Below are 22,943 nucleotides of genomic sequence, written 5' to 3'. Positions count from 1 at the left end.
AGAGGCTTAACTGACTCCTCCTTCTTCCAATTGAATCAATCAGTTCTATGGCTGACTTATTTCTTTGTCTTATAATTACTGATATGTAACTTGGGTCTGGTGTGGACTGCTTATATACCAATTTTCCTCTGCATTCCCATACACAGAAACCTTTCCTACTGATTAATATTCAAAGGTTATGATTGTTCTCCTATGCTTGATTTTTCTCTTGTGATCAAAAATATGTCCTCAGATTTTTTAAAAATGATACTACCTTTAGCAAAACTACTAGCTGGGCAAGTAATTAACACAAATGAACTACTATTCCATGATAAGCAAGCCAAATTGAAGCTAGCTGATAAAAAAAGCTGGGTATTTAATATTGGGCCCATTGTCCTCAAATCACTGTGGATTTGAAACACATTAATTGTATTAGTTTCCTATGGGTGCTGTAACAAATTGCCACAAATATGTTAGTATAAATCAAATTAGTTTATTCCCTTACAGTTCAAGATGCCCGAAGTCTAAAATGAAGGTATCAGCAGGGCTGCACCCCATAAAAGCCTCTAGGGGCGACACCATCCTTTGCAGTTTCCTGTGGCTATTGACATTCATTGGCTTATGGCAGCATCTCTCTGTTCTAGCTTCACATGACCTTCTCTTCTGTGTGTCCCTTTTTCTCTGTCTGCCTGTATTACCTTCCTTTGTTTGTTTCTTAAAAGGACACAGTCATGGAATTTAGGGCTGACCAGAATAATTCAGGATGATCTTCTCATTTTGAGAGCCTTAATTTAGTTGTATCTGCAAAGACTCTTTTTCTAAATGAGCTAACATCCACAGGTTCCAGGGATTAGAAGGTTATCAGATCTTTTTTGAGGGCTACCATTCAGCCCACTACAATATTCAATATTTAAACATAAAAATACTTATTAACATCTCCTGTAAAGTTAAAAAAGCTGAGAAACTAATGAGATCTTGGTAAAAAACTGAACATTAAACAACAGCAGTAATTCTCAACATACTTATAAAGACAAAAGGGATATTAGTTAAATGTACAAATAGGCATGCTCTGGACTGCATGTTTTCATCCCTTTGAAATTACTGTGGTGAAACCTAATCCCCAATGTGCTGATATTTGGAGGGAGAGCCTCTAGGAGGTTATTAAGTCATGAGGGTGAACTCCTCTTGACTGGGATTAGTGACCTTGTACAAAGAGACCCCAGAGAGCTCCTTTGTTCTGTTTGCTATGTGAGGACACAGCTAGATGGTGCCATCTATGAAGCAGAAATCAGATCTTTACCAGAAACTAAAACTGCTGGGGCTTTGATCTTGAAATTCCCAGCATCCAGAAATGAGAAAAACAAATTTCTGTTATTTCTAAGCCACCTAGTCTATGATAATTTGTTACAGCAGTCTAAAAGAATTAATACAGCACCAAATTTCTTCTCTTCAGACACATTTGCCTATACAATGGTACAACTTATAATGGCCACTGTGTTTAAAACAGAAAGTACAAGTCTATAAAATTACAGGCTTTCAATGAGAGATTGTCTTGAGAGTAAAATATGCTAGTATGGAAAATAGGAAGAAGGCATAGCATCTTTGCTCTAAAGATGTCTTTAGAATGCATGACATTCTTGTTGGTTTAGGAGGATGATTCAACCCACCTTGGGGATAATGACTCATCAAAACAAATATTCTTATTATAACACTTCTATTTCACAGTTCTAATATAGACATTTGTTTATTTCTTTTGGAGTACTCAACAAACACAGGAGTATGCTAAATGCTGTAGAACAACTGGTTTGTAATCATTAAGATTTGTCAAGGAATACATAGACAATGACAGTTTTAAGGGAATTCATTTGCAGATCCTCAACTTTCATATGTACTCTTTCCTAAATTTGAATTTCCTTGAAAAGTATCTGTGGTTAAGGGGTCTCCTTTTACTACAGTCCTCCTCCTTTTTTACTAAAGAGATGTATACTTTTAAATTTTTTTCTTGGTTCTTTTAGTTATGCATGACAGTAGAGTTCATTTTGATGCAATCATACAAGCATGGACTATATGTCATTCTAATTAGGATCCCAGTATTGTGGATGTACACAATGGTGAGATTTGCTGTGTTGTATTCATATATAAACATAGTAAAGTTATGTCAGACTCATTCCACTGTCTTTCCTTTTCCCACCCCCTTCCCTTCCCTTCATTCCCCTTTGTCTAATCCACTGAACTTCTATTCTTCCCCTTCTACCCACCTCTTATTATGGGTTAGCTTCCACATATCAGAGAAAGCATTCAACTTTGGGTTTTGGGGGGATTGGCTTATTTCACTTAGCATGATAGAAGAAATGTATACTTTTCATCCATTCAGAATCTCAATATATGCAGTCTCCAGGGTACTGAATAAAAGAACAATTCCAAACATTAGGGTAGGTTTAAGAAAGTCACACAAAGCAGAAGACTTCCAATACTTTAACTATAACAAAACTAAAGAAGTCGTTCAGTTTACAAATCATTAAAGTAATTTTTGGTAATAGATCATTGTGATTTGTGGCAAATAAGTTGAAAGAGGTTTAAGAAATTAGGCAACATTAACAAAACTTCCATTCCCATTCAATTTACATGAAGTTCCAAATCATTTCTATCATAAAAACACAAAAACATGAAGAAAGCTGACACTAAGCCTGCCATACTCAGGCAATGATTAATATTGATCCATAAATATGTCAACTAATTGAAAAAGTACTATCCATTTCATTGATATATATTTTCTATAAAAAATTTTATGATTTTAATAAAGACTTGATCTAGAAGAACTTTTAGCCCTTAGGGGTTGGGGGGGTCTCATGAAATTCTTTTAAAACAATAAAAGTTTTTAAAAAGTATAAACAAAGAAATAATTTCAAAACAGCTTATGATACAATATCTTGAAAGGTAAAAGGACTACAGAAATTTGGAAAAACAAGAATAGCATCACTAATGAAAGAAAATTTCGTGGAAGCATAGCTCATTTGTTTTCAATATTTTGTTTTAGTTGTAGGTGGACACAATAGTTTTATTTTATTTGTAAGTGATGCTGAGGATGATGCAGGGCCTCATGCGTGCTAGGCAAGTGCGCTACAGTCCCAGCACCATAGCTCATTTTTTTCAAATGTAATTCAGTTATTTATTATTCAGGTGTTCAACATTTATTCCCTTCTATACTAAGGTACTGTTTTTTAGTGCCATGTAAGTTTTCAAAATGAATAAAACAAATCTCTGTCCTCTCAGAATGTATAATTTGGTTAACTAGGATGAGAATGAGGAAGAATTCAATAGGCACAGAGGGAAGGTGGGTGGTCCATAGGCAGAGATCAGAATGGGGGTGGGGGAAATAGGCAGAAATGGGAAAGAAAATGATCAACAAAGAGCACGTCATCCAAAAGCAAGATACCAGACATTTAACCTTTAATAGGTATTATAAACTGAAGGTTTCAAATTGAAGCGCCTAACTTCTTAGATCACTAAAGTACAGTGGATGCAATCCTGAGAAACACTAAGCTTAAGCTATAGAATTCTGATAATAAATTTGCATTTAATCAATCAAAACCAGGTAAGAATAAAAAGTTCAAAAAGCATTTTAACACAAATTTTAAAATAGACTAATTTTAACCAGGTTTTTACTAGCTAAATGATTAATGGAGGGACTGGCAGTCCATGCTAATAGGGGTAAGAAGAAAATGGATGTCCCTGATCCAAGATAGTCATTGGCTTCAGAATATGAATATGAATATGTGTGTGTGTGTGTGTGTATGTGTGTGTGTAAGATATCAAAGGGTGGAAAAATCATTAGGAGGATTAGGTTATCCAGCATAAGAAAACGGTCTAATGTACTTTCCACTAGAAAATAACTATTTCAAATTAATATTTGGGAGTAGAGATGTGGCATATTCAAGAAGAAAACAGGGGCAGAGAGAAGGCAAAAACATTTCTTTCTATGCTAAGGTGTAGATTTTACTATTATGACATACCTTTTCTTTCTCTTTTTTAAAGGAAAGCTATCACACATTCATAACACTAATTGATTTTCACAGAGAAGTACATAGATGAAGTCTCCTTGGGAAATGACTGCAACATTTTTGGCTTTAAAAAAAGCGATTTTCTGGTGTGCCTGGGCTCCTTCATAAAAAATTTAATTAACAGGGTCTCCTGCAAGGAAAACTCACTGTGGTCTCCAGCTATCTTGTGATGCTCTTCACTCAGATACACTGTGACAGATTAAACCCTAGAAAATCATATCTGTCTTGTGCTGGATACCAAAGGGATAGCAGTCAGAAGGAAAAAGAGATAGGTTTGAGACATTAAACTAAAGGAGAAAGGCAAGAGAATGCCAGTGGCTAAGATTCTCAGAATAGACCTGAATTCAGAGACTACATATTTTTCCCTTTCTGCCAACCTGGAAACTCTTTATGGATTGGAGATGGGAGGTTTTGGAATGAAAGAGAAATGGAAACAGTTTCCTAGACAAACATTTAACTTGATTTTTTTGCAGTGCTGGGGATCATACTCAGGGACTCATACATACTAGGAGAGCACTGTAACACTGAGCTACATCCCAGCCTCAAGTTGATCTTTTGAAATATTATTCCTAGAAGAATTGCTACGGCTCTTCTCTCATGATCTTGCAAGCAAATAGGGTGATCCATTTATGAGACAAAAGGGACATGATAACTGAACGCAGTACATGATCCTAGAATGGATCCTGAAATGGGAAAATAATGCTATGAATACTATGGGGTCAACTGACAAAATAGAAATACAGAGGATGACATGTTATATCAATATTAATTTTTCTGAATATGATAATTTTTTTGTGATTATTTGAATTTTCTTATTCTTTTTTTTACTTTTTATTATTTGTTCTAATTAGTTATTATGAAACACACACTGAAGTAGTTCATTTATACTCACATGGCTCAGGAAAAATATGAGAAAGAGAAGAAGGTTAATTAAATGAGGCAAAATATTAACTACAGGCAAGTCTGGTTAAATGATAAAAAAGTGTTCTATGTATTATTTTTGCATACTTTCTATAAACTTGAAATTATTTCTAAATAAAAAGTTAAAAATGGCCCCACTGAAAGAGCTATCATATCTCTCCATCAACATTAAGAAAGTCTAATTACATACCTAGGGATTCAGAATGACATCAGTAGAAGGATGGAGTAAGGATCTAAGAAAATCCTCTGCTCTATGTAACCAATGAGGACACTGGCAAACATTATTTAGAACTCTGAAAATTAAACAAAGGCTTACAGCAATTGATGGAGAATTTATTCAAGACATTGTATTTTAGTAAGAGCAGTGAACTTTGGTGGTGCATTAATTTTCCTTATTCTTATTCCCCTCTTTCAGGCTTCACTGTAGCCTTGAAAATGAAAAGCCCACAATCAGAGTGAAAACCAGCAGTAAAATACAGTGAAAGCCAGCAGTCATTGGTGGGAGCAGAATGAGGTTAGAGCTCCTTTAAGGCCTCATTTTCACAAAATTGCCATTATTTGAATTGTCTGGCAGTTCTATGGAATATCCCACTTATAAGGTTTGACTTTATTTGACATGTGAGCTATCCCAGTGTGAACAACCTTCTCCCCAGGGGCATTTGTTGAAAACAATCAGTGGCAATTGTTTAACATTATGGATGTCTGAAGCAGAGGGTAACAGAAGGAGAAAACAATAGGCTATCCAAAGAGCTTAAAAGGAAAATCTGGGAAATGAAATATCTATAGGGTTGATTTTTAAAACTGATACACTCCTGGAAATATTGATGGCTACATGCTTATCTAGTGCTATGCTCATGCTTAGAAATACTTGAGAAGGGCCTATGCTCTCACTTCTGACTGACCCTGAAGCTCTAGACAAGTAGGAAATGAAGATAAAGGCAAAGTTGTCAACTACCTGCCTGAGTGTTGGGGACATGCCCCCAAATGCACATAAAACTCCTTTACAAAGATTGGGAAATTTACTGATTCCAGTTTTTTATAGAAATCTCTGTCCATTCATTAATGGACAAGCTAACAAAGAAAAGATTTCAGTGGCCACATATGACAAAGAATTCAGAGTTTACAGAATTAGTTCAGGAAAGGCACTACACAAACAGCAACAACAACTAACTTGTGGGAGGTAGAAGGATCTGATTTCCAGATATACTACTTAAATATCACATTCTTTAAGTACCTAGTTTTCACCAAAAAATTATGAGGCATACAAGAAAACAAGAAAATGTAGTCCAGACATAGGGGATAAATGTAATCAATAGGAAGTCCTGTTGGAAGTTTTGTTGAAATGCAAATGCTGATCTTATGAAACAAACACTATATGCCAGCCATTATAAATATGTTAATGAACTAAAGGAATCTATCTAAAGAACTGAAAGAAAGTATTAAAATAATATGAAAAAGACACAGAAATTACAAAATGAGTTAAATAGAAATTTTGAAAGTTAAGACACATAAATTATAAAAATAAGCTAAATGGAAATTCAGGAGTCAAGAAGTATAAAATTTAAATGAAAAATTCACCAGAAGGGTGAAACTGCACAATTGAACAAGTAAAAGAAAGAAATAACCTTAAAGATAGGTCAATTGATATTAACTAGTCTGAGGAACAGAAAAAAATAAAGAAAAATGATCAGAGCCTCAGAAACTTGTGAAACCCATCAAGTGCACCAACGTAAATGGATGAGATCCCTGGAAGAAGAGTAGAGAGAAAAGGGAACAAAAGAATATTTGAAGAAATAGTGGCCAAGATGTTTCCAGATTTGATGAAAAGCATTAATCTACACATCCAGGGAGCTCAACAAACTCCAAGTAGGTAGACTCAAAGTGATCCAAACCTAAACACATTGTGTATCTGTGATGAATTCACCAGGAATTACTTTATTTAGATGATGATAAAGCATGGGAGATAAAAGGTTAGTGAGAATAAATTGAAGAGAAAAATGAAGGAAAAGTTAAGATATTTAGACAATCATTTATCACTTGAAGATCAGGAATACAGTATTCAGTGTATGAGAGCATCTGGAAGTAAATTTCAGGAAAGCTATACAAAGCACACACAGTAAAGAATACTCTCACTTCAAGAATATGCTGACATTTAAAATGGTGGTCTGATATTTAGCCATTGCTGAACACTGGTCATAACATTTGTAGATGACATAATTCAACTATTTGTTATTCAGAATTATTCCCCTTGTGGATTATTTGATATTTTCATTTTAACCCCACTCTGACTTTTTATAATGTCTTGATACATATAGGTGAACTTCATATTTTAAAAAGCATAATAATATATTTTAAGACTCAATAAAGAAGAATTTTAAATTACCTGATGCTTTTCACCATTGTCATGGATAATGGAAAAGTGATCGTATATTGATAGTCAAGCAAATTCTCTGATTAATATGAAATATTCCTAAAATTATGTATACATTTATAAATTCATAAATAATCTTCACTAAATTATGTCACATTTGCTAATGGATGCAGGCCTTAAATACAACTCCTGCCCTCAGGAACTTAAATGCTTTTACTTCAAATGACAGAGTTTTTATATAAGTCAGACTACAATTAGAGGACAGTCTCATTTCCATATGTACCCGTTGTGGGTAAACACTCCCTATTCCATATGTCCCAATGCAGAAATCCCACACAAATTCAGAGAGAACAGTAAAGGAGAAGTGGAAATCAAATTTCCTAAGGAAGACTACATATAGACTAAACCCTCTCTTTCACCAGCAACAGAACTCATATCTCAACATTGAATTTCATCTGACATCATGGTGATGTGTAAGAGCAGGAGGAAAGAAGAAACTGTTTCCAGTATTTTACCAATACTTGCATGTTTTTATAACATTTGGTAATTCCCAGAGCCCCACCCCCACATGACAAACCTTAAAATTGTGTGCAATATAAGTAGAAGTTTCACAATTTTCACAAATAATTTAGGGCCACAATGAATGCAAGGAATTCTTATCCCAGCCTTTGTTTCTTCTCAAACACCAACACTATGGTAAATTCTGGAAGAATGATCTTAATTATTATCTATAATGTCAAAATTGAAAAGGTTAATCACCATTAGTCAATGGAAATTAGGAATGGAAAGGATATTATCATATGAATAAAATGGCCTTAAATTGAAGTCCAAATACAAAACTACAAACCCATACCCAGATGCTCAGCCATCCCTCCCACACACCAAACTGTTGTACCTCTTCCTCCCATGTATACTGCTTTATTCTTGGATCCCTTACATTCACAACTGCAGTAACTGGCTTTGTTACAATATTTTCTTATGCATAAGACAGCTGGAGAAAAAGCCTAGGTAACCATCATGAACACCATCCCCCACACCTCCTTTCAACTTGACCTAAGTGAAAGAATCCAATCTATCCTCAAACCTCGAAAACATGTCTTCAGACAGCTTTTAAGCACTTCCTTCAGTATTTGTGCCCCAAAGCTGACAACAGCCCCTGCTATGCACTCCACAAGTAGGAAATGAGACCTATGAAACCTAAGAATTGCTGGAAAGTCAGAAGAGACCCCTGGGTGAGGGTTGGCAGGCAAGTTTTTGTGCACAGGCGCACACACACTGTAGGTATGTTGTACCTACAACCCCAGAGGTGCCTGATACCTCAAATGAATTTCCCCTCAAGTTATCTAAGAAGTACAATTGTTTCTTCACAGCACAGTAATACTATTCAGGTACTCTGAGTGAATTCCCTCTCTTTTATTAAATGGATAAATTCCAAACACATACACACACATACACACACACAAAGTGCAGGGGAAAAAACAGACCAATCAAAACAATTTCTCCGGGATTCAAAATCTTGGATGAGTGTTTCTCAATCTGGGCACTATTCTCATCTTGGGCCAAATACTTCTTTGTTGTGTGTGTAGGGTAGGGATAAGCTGCCTTGTGAATTGTAGGAGGTTTAGAAGCATCCCTGCCCTCTAGATGCTAGTAGCAACTTCCAACCCAGTTGTGACTAAAAAAGTCTCCAGACATTGCCAAATGTCTTAAATGGCAAAATTCCCCATTTTGTGAACTGCCGTCTTAAACCAAAAAGATTCTCTCAGTCTGGCTCCAATCAGCGTGCAAATTGTCATGTTACAAAAATAGATGCAGAATTAACTAGTTACCCTTATCAATCCTTCTATTACAGAGTCAGGGAGAAATTTAGGGGTTTTCATGAACAGAAGTCCTACTCGGCAACAGGAAAGGACTCCAGTCACCCAGTAATGAGTGTCCTATGGCAGCCTAATCTAGGATTGTCTTGGCTTCCTTTTCAACATAGCTTTCTATGTAGTGTTCAAGCACCTAGTGACCCAGTTGGGCCTCTCCACATGTGACTTCCTGCCAAACAATTTCCACATTTGCTCTCTTAGCATATTCTCATATTTGCCAAGAAAATTCTTGCACACACTCAGTTTCAAATAAAAGCAGAAAAGGAATTAGGCTGGGGAACTGATGGTGGGTTAAGTGTAGTGGAACTTATTAATCTAGAAAATGTATTGGATCCATCTTTAGTTAGCTGCAAGGTCTTAAGCTAGAATGGAGTAATAACCATGCACTGCTTTCCTACTGAGGTTGAAAAGGATCACATGAGATAATGGATTTGAAGGTACCTTGAAAAATATAAGGCACTTATATTTTAAGATGTTTGTTATTTCCATTTATGTCCAGGCCTGCAAAACTGAGAGGCAGAAATAAGCTATGAAGGTCAGGATGAAATATCTTAATTCCCAGGGTCAAAGTAGAATGGTAGAAAAGAATGGAATGGGATATGAAAGCAAACTGGGCTTTGTAAATTAAAACCACAGTGAGGTGGACAGGTGTCAAGGACTAAAATCAGGTGTCAAAAGGGTTTCTTTTATTGGGTCACAGAAGTGGCAAAGGCTAAATGGGCACAGGAACCAAAATTATAAAGGAAATATAATTTGTTTTAAAAGCTCCAGTTCTCTAAATTTTAATAACAGTGTTTCCCAAACTTAGAACACAAGAATTTCTGTAGATATTACTAAAAGTAATTGCCTATTATAGAGTCACAATACCACATTACCAGAAAGACTCTGGGAAATTTTTCTCTAAGAAAGAAATTGTTTTATGTTGTTTGATCAGTTATTTCCTAAATTTATTAGACCTTAGAACCCTATTATTTACTTATTTATTTTAATCTGTTAAAATCAGATTGAGACATATAACAGTCAAAGGATTTCAGAATTGGAGAGAACCATAAAGAAAATGAGTCAGTAAGATGGTTGTGAAGTATATATGTGGTTGTGTGGTATACAAATACAAGCCAGAATGGCAACTTCATCTTCCCAGAGCATCAATCAAGTTCTTCCTGAATTGGTACATCTAGTTCTGGGTTTCCAAAGGATGTGAACAAGAAAGAACAAAAAAGAAAGGTGTGTAAGAGTAACAAAAATGTATTAAAGGAATAAGTTAAAAGATCTACATTGTGTAGATCTTTTGTGCATTGAGGTGTACACTGTGTACATCTCAGACACAGCTGAAGAATAGCTCAATAAGAACCAGAGAGCAACAAGTGTTATTTGGTGAACAGCCCATAACCAAAGACACACTGCTCTCAAGTCTGGTTTAGTTTTCTTTGTCTGTTTCTCATCCTTTCCTACCCAATCAATCTCTCCCTCCTAAACCAGTACTTAATTTCTTTCTTCTCCCCACAGCTCACTACAATACACATTCCAGTTGTTGCCCCATGAACCTCTGTCCCCATCTTGGTTGCATGTCCAGTGACCCTGATCCTGTTCTGGTACTTTGATCCTAGACCTAGTATCTCTCAACCAGCTACCAGAGAGTTATGTATTTTGCATATGAGGAAGATATTCCTAAGAGGGTTGGAGGCAGGTTTTCATGAACAGCTCTAAAACTGAATAGCCATCTACCTTTATTGATTACAGCAATTTAACCTTTAGGATAAAACATATACTAGAAAAGAATCGGAGATAGGAAAGACCAAGAAAACTCAAAAACACTACTCTAGAGCAGTTGAAAATTGACAATTAACATGAAAAAAATGTTAAGGAGCTTGGGCACAGGCACTCTAAAGAGTCCTAGTGAAGATAAAATATTTAAGAGGAAAACACTAATATTAAATAATGCAGATGTGCCTTAAGGTGCATTATTTGAATAATGTACATATTCTCAAACGCAATCTTGATTCTCAGGTTAAAACTGTTTTATTCATCTCTAAAATGTCTCAAAAGATCCTGAAGCCACAAGGGCAAACCCACTCTATATAGCTACACTTGAGTATTTCCAAACTCAAAAATTAAACCTCAGACTCTTTCAGACCATATGTTAGAGGGATGGTGACTAAATACCAAATGGCCAATTGTGAAACCACAAGTCATGGTAAGAAAAGTGGACCACAGCAATCATTTGAAGCTTTGACCCTGCTCACCAGACTGGAGAGTAGCACAGGGGAGAGGGGACCAAGTGGAACAGTGGCAAGAATCCACACTGTCACTGTATCCTGTAGCAGACATGCCGCTGCTGCTACCAAGTAAATAAGAGGAGAAAAAAAATTCTTTTCTCAAAACAGACCTAGAGTGGGTGTGTGGCTTCAATCTGACAGTCTCATTTTACTTTTGGGGAGGGAAGGGTGGAGGAAAGGGGAAGAGGAGGAGGTGAGAGAAAAAACACAGCCATTTTTGTAATTAAATTTCAGAATCTTTTCATTATGCAGTTTCAATTCATTGAAAGTTTTTTTTTACCTCTAGTCCCCCTCCTTCCTTAAAACTCTCGCTCCACTCACTACCCCCTTCTATGTGAAAACACACACACACGCGCGCACACACACACACACACACACACACACACACACACACAGTGTTACCCTTGATATGAATCAAAGCAGGCAAAGCAACTCTACCTCAGTCCTCATTTTTGTAACCAGGGATATAAACAATATTCAGGAGGTTTTTAGCCTTTGGAACAGTTTAACAATAATGGTGCTGTTTCACTTTTACTCAGGAAAAGCTTAAAGGAAACTAAAAGGTTTAATATGTACAAATATTGTGCTCCTGCTACAATCAATAAATAATGCCAAAGTGAAAGAATGGCAGCGCGTGGCAACATACTGAACGATGCTGTTTCTGGTAATCCTCCAGTGAAAGCCTTTGTGAAGTTTTATGCTGCTAATCACATTAAATTGACCTCTGAGGCCCAGGACATAATGTTCTGTTATTATCGTCGTATTTGTTTGTTTTGCTATTTAATGGCTCTCATTTTAAAGCTTAACTTAAATTAGGGGACAGGGCAGAAAAAAACCAAAGCAACTCGAGGTTTGACTTGATGAATCCATCCAGAAAAGACTATGAGATTTGGACACAGATGCTTAGGCCTCTGGCCAAGGAGAAATTATTGCTGTGGAGCATGAGACTGGGGAGGCCAGGGCTTCAGTTTTGAATTAAACAAGCTGTGTTCTCTAGACATTTGATTCAGTCTATTCTACTTCTTCCAAAATGGCTTCTTGTCCCCCTCACTTTTTCAAAGCTCAACCTAGAGTGAAGTCATAAAGAATACAGTTACAGAAAAGTGGGGCATATTTCCAAGCTGGGATACTATAAAATATTTCCACTGGGTCAGCAACACTTGCATTTATAAGGAGACATTTTGAGGGAAGTTTTACCAAGTCTTGTGTATTTTTTTTCCTCTCAGAAAATCTACACAGCAAAATTAGTTGACTTGGCCACAGGCCATAAATCCTAATTAGTTCTGTGAGGCTGTTTAATGTTTAAGCCTAACCATCAGTGGACAGCTCTACAGACCCAAAGAGGTTTTCGGAATTCAAAGTCTCAATGCAGATGGACAAAAGCTAAACACAAGATAGAAAGGAATCAATTTATCTTTAACCTGGACATGAGGCAAAAACCAAAATCTGAGAAGGGCAAGAGAAATTCATTACAGGACTTCCTGTTCTTGACAGGGCTCAGGGGAATTAACCAAAGATCTTACATGAGGCTAGTAAAAAAAATCTACATTTTTTCCTTCTAGGTACTCAGACCACTTTAAACATATTTTCCTCATTCTTCCCACAGCCTGGTAAGCATGAGAGGCAGGTATTTTTATCTCCACAATCCTAATATAGTCTTAGAGGCTTTGTCCTACTGTCAGAGTCTCAAGGGTTTCACTATTGAGTGATGGATACGTAGATACATATTGCATAAGCAGAGTTGAAGTACTGTCTCTAATTCAGCCTCTTCATCAAAGCTCAGATCCACAGAACAATGATCAACTTTGCATTCATTTTCCAACATCAGCCACCTCATTTGAATGACACTATTTTAATGACAATAAATGTTGCATGGGCACCGTGAAGTGAGAAACATCACCCTGCATTAATACCCCATCTGCCTGCCATCTCCCTAAGATCCTGAGGCATGTTTCAAAGCGAGCATAGGAGAATTTACACCTAATTAAAACCACAGGGGGAATGGAATGTCAGAGGCAGAATTTAGTGTCTTTCCTAGAATTAGAGTATTTCAGAGGCATCAGACTAGTCTGTCCACCAGACTTGCTGAAGAGGGAGGAGAGAGGAGAGATAGAGAATATTTATGTATGGGAGAGGAGGTAGTCAAGAAGGAGAACCTAGACAGTTGTTTTTAAAAATAAAGGTGCTAACCTAGGTCTTAAGGAAAAAGAATGCTAGAAAATGGGCTGATTTTTTGCCCCATAAATTTATGTTTCTCCCTGTGTGCCTAAGCCCTGTGACTGCTCTGTAGTAGAATCAGAAAAATATATCAATGCTTTGGTAGAAGTGACATTGAATAGCTAAAAGATGAAGAAACAAGAATCTGAATAATCCACAAAGCAGATGACTTAAGATAATAGAAAAATTGAGGATGTTTTATTTCATCATTCAAGAAGCTAAGTACAAGAAAGAAAAGGAACTTGACTTTATTTTCCTTCTCTTTTATTGTCTATCTTTGCCACCTAGTTCTTGGTCTCCATGTTCCAGAGCAAATGAAAATCTAAACATTTTCTTGCTTTTCACTCTCATGGTTTTTAAAACACTTAAAGGGTTCATCTAATGAGGGAGTTTAGAACTGTGTAGACTATCACATCTCTGGCCTTAAAGACAGAGCTAAGCAAGCTATTTCATCTTTGTGCCACATTAAAATTATTATAATTAATTTTATGCACTTAACAAACATGGGGTAAAAAAAGAAATGAAAGCATGTGGAGATATGGCACTCAAGATAGAAATGGGAACACTGGATTCTGGAAAGTTGGAAAATTTTTAAAATATTCAGCACACAAAGACATATAATCAGATAATACCTATGAATGGTGTGGAAGCTTTTCCTCAAAGTCTCATCTTGGGCTCGTTGGACCCTTTGCAGAAATTCTAGTCACCTAAATTTTATGGAAAGCTACCCGACCACTAAGGTTAGTTAGGGTCATTTGGATCTTGAGTCACAACTGACATGTTCTGTCATTAACTTAGACACACATATCTAGAGAAGGCCCATATTAATCATATTTTTAATGAATAATGCTTTGGGGGGTAAAAAGTTCAAGTTCCCAGAAGACTTTGTGTTTCTCCAGTAAAAAGAATTATGTCAGCAGAATTCACATTCCTCATTCAATTCACCCCAGAACCTCTTTCAGGTAGCAAAGAAATAAAGTGTACAGTTTCAAATAATTAAAAACCTGCCTCACTTCCTTTCTCCATAACATATCCAACTATTTAGTCATATTTCCCAGGTTATCCTATCAACCCTCCATCTCAGAGATGCATAAACCATTAAAGATAAAATTTAATATAAAGTTGTTCCCCTTCCTCAACAACCCTCACCTTCCAAGTAGATACAGTGTCTGAATCCACTTATTTCTCCCTACTCTGTCACCAAGGTTTAAAGGTCTTTTTCAGCCCCTTTTCTACCCTCCTCTTTTTCTATATCCCATACTCCATTCCTCCTCCTTTGGCTCTGAAATTTAGCCCTCCCCATTTACCCATCAAATTTCAGAAGACTTTTCTCATTCCACCCTGGCCAGTAGGTGGCGCCATAGACAGTTGGCTGTTTCTTTTCAACTGATGACTCCTTGAAGGCAGCAAACTCTATAGGTACGGCAACCCAAGGAGTTGTGATTTGAAATACTGTATACGCACCACAATTTCTGGTTTGTATAAACTCATTTTCAGATTGAGGGAGTTGTCATTTAGTAAGGGGGAAAAGTTTTCTAACTCTTTTTTCCTCCCCAACTCAGTAGTAACCCATATGTAAAGGAATAAGCGACAAAGCTTTATAAACTTCTTACCCTGTATGTGAATGATCACAGAGAGCCCAGGAATAAAAGTTGGTGCCATTTGCTAAATCTCCCAATGCAGTCACTGCAACCTCCAAAATAGAAGAGCAGGAATGGGGCACTGGGCTGTGTATGTATGACAGGATATTACTGTATAAATTATTTGGGGATTATACACTGTTTGGGATTAGCCACACCTCAGCACTTTCCCATTAGAATTTGATAAGTGGTGAAAAAGACACAAAGCTAGCTGCCTAATATCTGTGGCAGGCAAGGACAATTAGGAAACATTCATTTTTGTTCTGTTCACACTTGTATTCCCAAAGCTAACCATATACTTTCTAGGTTCTGGCTTGACCAACCAATTGATATCTGCTAGCATACAAAAATGATTTTGATGTTTTAAAAACATTTCTTAAATGTTTGCATTTCAGAGTTCCTTTCACATCTCATATCAGGAGTTATATCTTATGTGATATTCAACCTACAAGTAAATGTACTGGCAATTTTGATTAAGGTTGAAAGTCTGGCAAATAAATATTAGCCTACACAATTTTTAAACAAAATATAAAAGTTACTAGAGTAAGTTAGAGAACCCTGTTCTGTCTAACTCACATGGTGACTTCGGATAAAGCACCCTTGGTTTTCTGGGCATACCACTTACCTGTCCTACCCACCTCACAAAGGGGTTAAGAGGGTCAATGAAATTAGGTTTCCATAACATTAATCTCTGCACAAAATGGAAGCATTATATTTCTCCTTGAATTCCTTGGAGGTCTTTATTCTAATTAGGGGTTAATTATTCATTCAATGACACAGTGTGGGTGCTAGGCACCATCTCAAATAGTTTTCAAAAGAAGAAAACCTTTGACTTTTCTCAAACTTTACAATTGTTGTGGAAAGTCAGGAGAGAAAGAGGAGGTAATTCAAATAAATAACAAAATGGAATGTTTTCAGAAGAAAGCAACTAGGAGAATAAGAGGTCAATAAGTCTGTCACATGAGGAATATCTGACAGAATGGGTGAGAAATGTTTAGTCTGGGTAGGACTAAAAGGAATAATGATGACTGTTTTCGGAAATCCAAAGAGCTGTCACATGCAAGAGAGTAAGCTTATTTTCATGGCAGAAGGCAGAATAAAAATCAAGCGCAAAAGAAAAAAAATAACCCAAATGATAGAGATATGTGAAAGGAACACAAGAATCAACTGAAATAGCTCCCAAAGGCCAAAGCTGGAATAATCTGAGAAACAATATGTAAAATAGTATTAGAATATAATCAAAAGTTGAAAATAAATTTCCATGAATCCGTACTGATATAAATGAGTGATCAAACAAACAAATAAGAAAGAATAGACATATCTTCAGTACTCAAGAATTCCAGTTAACACATGTAGATATTCCATCCTCAAGGAGGCAACACACAACTCCCCACTCTTAAACTCCCCACTGTCCAAAGTGATTCTTTCCAGAAACTACATTATGGAAATGGGTAAAAAAGTACCTTTACCCTGGAGAAGCCTGAAAAACAATGTCTCAGTCAGATGATCATGGTCAACATCAACAGTGTTAAGTCATGTTAATAGTATGTATCCTTGATATGATGTGATGAGAGGGGCACTTTACCTCTGTGGTCTTCTTCCCCAAAACACACTACCCCAGTCTAATTGTGAAAGAACTTCTGGAAAATTCCAACTGAGGTGCATTCTATAGAATACCTGACATTAATTCTCAAAACTATCAAGGTCATCAGAAACAAAGAAAGCGTGAGAAATTGTCATAATCAAAAGGAGGCAAGTGAGACATAATGACTAAATGCAGTAGTATCCTAAGAGGGATCCTGTTAAAGAAAAAGGATATTAGGAGAAAAGTGAGTAAATATGAGCAAAGTATAGACTTTATTTAGTTATAATATATCAATATTGGCTTGTTAATTATACAAATTTATCAAACTGCTGAAGATGTTAATAATAGAGGAAACTAGAGGTTCAGTATTCGGGAACTCTAATATCACGATAACGCTATAAATCTAAAACTATGATAAAATTAAGTTAAAAAACAGATAAAGCCCAAAAGATTCCACAAAAATGTTAAAACTAATAAATAAATTTAGCAAAGTTGAAGTATTCAAAACCAACACTCCCAAATCAGTTGCATTTCTATATGCTAAAAATGAACAACCAGAAATGAAAATAAGGAAAGTTCCATTTATGGTAAAATCAAAAACAACACAATACTTAAGAATAAATATAACCAAGGAAGAGAAAATCTTGTACACTGAAAAAATACAATATTGATGAATGAAATTAAAGAAAACACCAATAATTAGAAAGATAGCCTACATTCATGACTGGAAAACAATATCATTAAGATGTTGCTACCACCCAAAGAGACCTAGAGATTCGATGAAATCCCTGTAAAAAACCCAATGATGACAAGCTCACAGCTAACATCACAGTGAAAGTGAAAAGTTGAAGGCTTTTCCTCTAAGATCAGGAATAAGACATACTCATTCTCGCCATTTGTTTCTAACATGGTGTTAAAAGTCCTAGCTACAGCAATTAGCAAGAAAAAAGGCATCCAAATAAGAAAAGAAAAAAGTTAAATGTTTCTGTTTGCAGATGATATGATCTTATACAGTACACACAAAACTCTAAAAAGATTTCATGAAAAATACTAGAATTGATCTACAAATTTAACAAAGTTACAGGACACAAAATCAACATACAAAAATTAGTTGTGTTCTGTACACTAACAGTAAACTAACCAAAAGAGAAATTAAGAAAACAATCCCAAGTACAATAGCATCAAAAGGAGTAAAATACTTATAAATGAATTTAACCAAGGAGATAAAAGTTCTATACACTGAAAGCTCTGAAACATTGATGAAAGGAATTGAAGATGCAAATAGAAATCTCTCATATTCATGGATTGAAAGAAATAAAGTTGTTAAAGTGTCCATACTGCTTAAAGCAAAAAGGATTCCTTATCCTCATCCAAATTCCGGTAACATTTTCCCCAGAAATAGAAAAAATCCTAAAACTCATATGGAAGTATAAAAGACCCTGACTAGTCAAAGTAGTTTTGAGCAAAAAGAACAAAGCTGAAGGTATCATATTACCTGATTTAAAATATTTTACAAAGCTGTAGTGATCAAAAGAGTATGGTACTAACTTTAAAAAGACACATTAACTAATGCATCCAGACAGAAAAGCCCAGAAATAAACCCATATATTATGGTCAATTGATTTTATTTTTTGGTAGTATTAATTGAACCTAGGAGCTCTTTGCCACTGAGTTACATCCCCAGTTCTTTTTATTTTTTATTTTGAGATGGGGTCTTACTAAGTTCCTGAGGCTGGCCTTGAACTTGCAATCTTCTTGCCTCAGCCTCCTGAGTTGGTGGTATTACTGGCATGTGCCACTATGCCTGGCATGGTCCACTGATGTTTTAATAAAGATGTCAATAATAAACAATAGGGAAAAGATAGTCTCTTCAATAAATGGTGCTAGGAAACTGGATATCCATATGAAGAATGAAACCAGACCCTTCTCTCACACCATATAAAATATCAACTTAACATGGTTTAGAGACGTGAAACTGTAAAACCACTAGAAGAAAACACAGGGGGAAATCTCCATGATATTGATCTGGGCAATAATTTCTTGGAAAGGATCCCAAAAGCACTTTGCAAAAATAGACAATTGGGATTGCATCAAACTAAAAAGCTTCTGTGCAGCAAAGGAAAACTACTAACAGAGTAAAGAAACACCCTACAAAATGAGAAGAAATATTTGTATATATACATCTGACAAGTGGTTAATATCCAAAATATATAAGGAACTCACACGACTCAATAACAAGAAAAAATAATTTGATTAAAAACAGGCAAATGATTTAAATAGACATTTCTTTAAAAAAGACATGAATGGCCAATATGTTTATAAAAAAATGTGCAACATCACTAATCATGTAGGAGATGCAATTCAAAACCACAATGAGATATAACTTCATACCTGGTATCAAAAAGAAAACAAATGTTGGTAAGGATGTGGAGAAAAGGTAACCCTTGGGACTATTTTGGAAATGTCAGTAAGTACAGCCATTATGGAGAACAGTATGGATATTCTTCAAAAAGCTAAAAATAGAATTACCATATAATCCAGCAATCCCATTTCTGGGTATATATCCAAACAAACTGAAATAAATACATCAAAGAGATGTCTGTACTTTCATGTTTATTGCATTATTCACAAGATATGAAATCAACCTAAATATCTAACAACAGATGAATGCATAATGACAATGTGGTACAATGTGAATGGAGTCCCATTCAGCCTTTAGAAAGGAAACTGTCATTTGCAACAATGCAGAACCTGGAAGATATTATGATGCTAAGTGAAATAAGGCAGGCACAGAAAGACAAATACTGCATGATTTCCCTTATATGTGGAACCTTAAAAGTAGAACTTACAGAAGTAGGTAATAGAATGGTGGTTACTAGAGGTCAGGAGAGGTGGGGAAGAATAGGACATTTTGACCAAAAGATAAAATATTTTAGATAGACAGGAGGACTAAGCTTTCAAGATCTATTGCAAAGCATGGTGATAATAGTTAGTAATGATGCATTGTATATTTCAAACTTACTAAAAGAATAGATTTTAAATGTTCTCTCTACAGAAAATGATAAGTATGTGAGGTGATGGATATGTTAATTAGCATAATCATTATATAGTGTATACGTATATTCAAACATCACACTCTGTACCTCATAAATATATATGATTGTTATTTGTCAATTAAAAATAAAAATGAAAAAAATCCAATAACATTTCCTGCAGAAACAGAAAACTTCATTCTAAAATTCATATGGCATCTCAAGGGACCCTGAATAGTAAGAACAATTTTGATAAAGAAGAAAAGAGTTGGAGATCTCACACTTTCTGACTTCAAAATACTACTCAGCCTTAAAGAAGAATGAAATTATGGTATTTTCTGGTAAATGGATGGAGCTGGAGACTATCATGCTAAGTGAAATAAGTCAATTCCCCAAAACCAAAAGCCGAATGTTTTCTCTGATATGTGGATGCTAATACACAATGTGGTGGGGGGCTGGAGCTAGGAAAGGATACAGTTACTTTAGATTAAGTAGAGGGGAGTAAAAGGAGGGGAGGGGGCAAGGGGGGGTCAGAAGGATAGTGGAATGAATCAGACATTACTACCCTATGTACATATATAACTATACAACTGGTGGAATTCTACATCATGTATAACCAGAAGAATAAGAAGTTATACTCCATTATATATGATGTATCAAAATGTATTCTACTCTCATGTATAACTAATTAAAATGAATTTTAAAAAGTAAGAAAACTTACTACAAAGCTACAGTAATCAAAACAGTATGGTACTGGCATAAATACATACATGTAGACAATAGAATAGACAGCCCATAAAACAACCCTCATATCTGGTCAAATGATTTTCAAGAGGGGTACCAAGACTATTGGATGATGAAAAGGATGGTCTTTTCAATGAATTCAGTTGAGGAAACCGGATATCCACATGCAAAAGAATGAAGTTGGACCCTTACTTTAAACCATATAGAAAAAATAACTCAAAATTGATCAAAGATCTAAACATGAGAGCAAAAAACTATAAGATTCTTATAAGAAAGCATAGGGGAAAAGTTTTGTGACCTTGAATTGACAATGATTTCTTGGATATGATACTAAAACCACAGGCAACAAAAGAAAAAATAGACAAACTGGAGTATATCAAAATCAAACACTTCTGTGCACTAAAGGACACTATGAACATGTGAAAAGGCAATATGCAGAATGAGAGAAAATATCTGCAAATCATATATTTGATAAAATATTAATATCCAGAATATATAAAGTACTCCTGTAACTCCATAACAAAAAAAAAAATCCAACTTGATTTCAAAAATAAGCAAAGGACCTGAATAGATAATTCTTCAAAGGAGATATACCAATAACCAATGATAAGCATGTGAAAGGATGCTCAACATTGCTAATCATTTCAGCAATGCAAATCATAACCACAATGAGATATCAGTTCACATCTATTAGGATAGTTATTATAAAAACAGCAACAACAAAACCCCAGAAAATTACAAGTGTTGGCCAGTATGTAGAAAATTTGGAATTCTTGTATACTGTTGATAGAATTGTAAAATGTACAGACACTACAGAAAACAAAATGGAGGCTTCAAATTAAAATTTTAATCAGTATGTGACTCAGAAATCCCATTTTGGGATCTAAATTTAAAAAATTGAAAGCAGGATCTTGAAGAATTATTTGAACACCCATGTTCATAGTAGCATTATTCACAATAGCCAAGCAATCCAACTGTCTATTCACAGATGAGTGGATAAACGGAATGTGGCATATATATATATGAATATATATATTCACACACATATATGTATATATACACAATATATGTATATATACACAATTCAATATATTCATCTTTAAAGAGGAAGAAAATTCAAACACATGCTACAAATGTATGAATCTAGAAGATATTATGCTAAGTAAAATAACCCAGTTATGAAAAGACAAATACTATATGATTTCACTTATATGATATACCTGGAGTCACCAATTTCATAGAAATAGAAATTTAGAATGTTGATATCCAGAGAGGGAGAACTGGAGAGCTGTTTAATGGGTACAGAGTTTCAGTATAGCAAGATAAAATGTTCAGGAGATGAATGGTGGTGATAGTTGCACAACAATATGAATGTCCTTATTCTATTGAACTGTACAATTAAAAATGGTTAAGATGGTAAATTTTATATTACTTTATATTATTTGCATTTTACCACAGTTAAGAAGTTTAAAGTAAAATAAAAAGCATAGGCTTTTTGGCAAGGATTACCTTTGGATGTAGTTGCCTGTCCATGGATATATCTAGGCAAGGTAATCTTGCAAAAGTAATTAATGTGTCAGATATAGATAGTTTAGGTGATCTCCCAGGTTGTTTCCAGGATATCAGTGTGAGGTTTAATAGACAAAACCTGCAAATTTCTAGGCTGGGAGCATTTCTCAATTACTGGTAGCACCAATGACTTTTTGCACAAAGTACAAGTAAGACACAACCTACATCACTTGTCTTCTCCTAGTAAATAGAAATAATGCAGTTGTTGCTTCACCTTGTCCCATTATATATCTTTTAGTCCCAGGAAATTCTGTGGAACAAAGTGTTACAAATGCAATTTACAACTCCCAGAGGCATGCACTATCAGATGCCTTGCCTTAGAAATAATCCTATGCATGTATATCTCTAATAAAACATAACTTCCCTGAAAGGGGGTTAATTTACTAACCCACTCCTCTACTGTTACTTCTGCCCTTTCCCTCCTCCCAACTACAGTATCTCACACTTAGTAGTATCTAAGTATATTTTATCTAGGAATGACTGAGCTTCAGATAAATTCATACAACTCCTTTAACATCCCTCCCAGAAACTGAGAGCTTGTCTCAAATTTCAAGGCAGTTCCAAATCACCATGTGTACCTTCAGTGTATATTAAAAACCACAGCCAAAAGTCCTCTTCAGGACGTTTTTGAAATTTGATCAGAGATGAGTCAAAGTTACAGGCCAGAGGTTGTC

General features: G+C 35.4%; 1 protein-coding gene and 1 long non-coding RNA gene across 2 annotated transcripts in view; one reads left to right on the top strand and one right to left on the bottom strand.

Annotated features, from left to right (window-relative positions):
• Positions 1–22,943, bottom strand: part of NEXMIF (neurite extension and migration factor) — a 132,172-nt gene that overhangs the window by 91,349 nt on the left and 17,880 nt on the right. The gene's annotated exons all lie outside the window — the stretch shown is intronic.
• The window catches only part of LOC306650812, a 183,615-nt gene that overhangs the window by 158,317 nt on the left and 2,355 nt on the right, over positions 1–22,943 (top strand). The gene's annotated exons all lie outside the window — the stretch shown is intronic.

The sequence above is a fragment of the Sciurus vulgaris genome (assembly GCF_902686455.1).
Source record: "Sciurus vulgaris genome assembly, chromosome: X".
In the NCBI taxonomy this organism is placed as follows: domain Eukaryota; kingdom Metazoa; phylum Chordata; class Mammalia; order Rodentia; family Sciuridae; genus Sciurus; species Sciurus vulgaris.
Note: the sequence above shows the minus strand (reverse complement) of the source record. Positions and strands in the feature narration are given on the sequence as shown.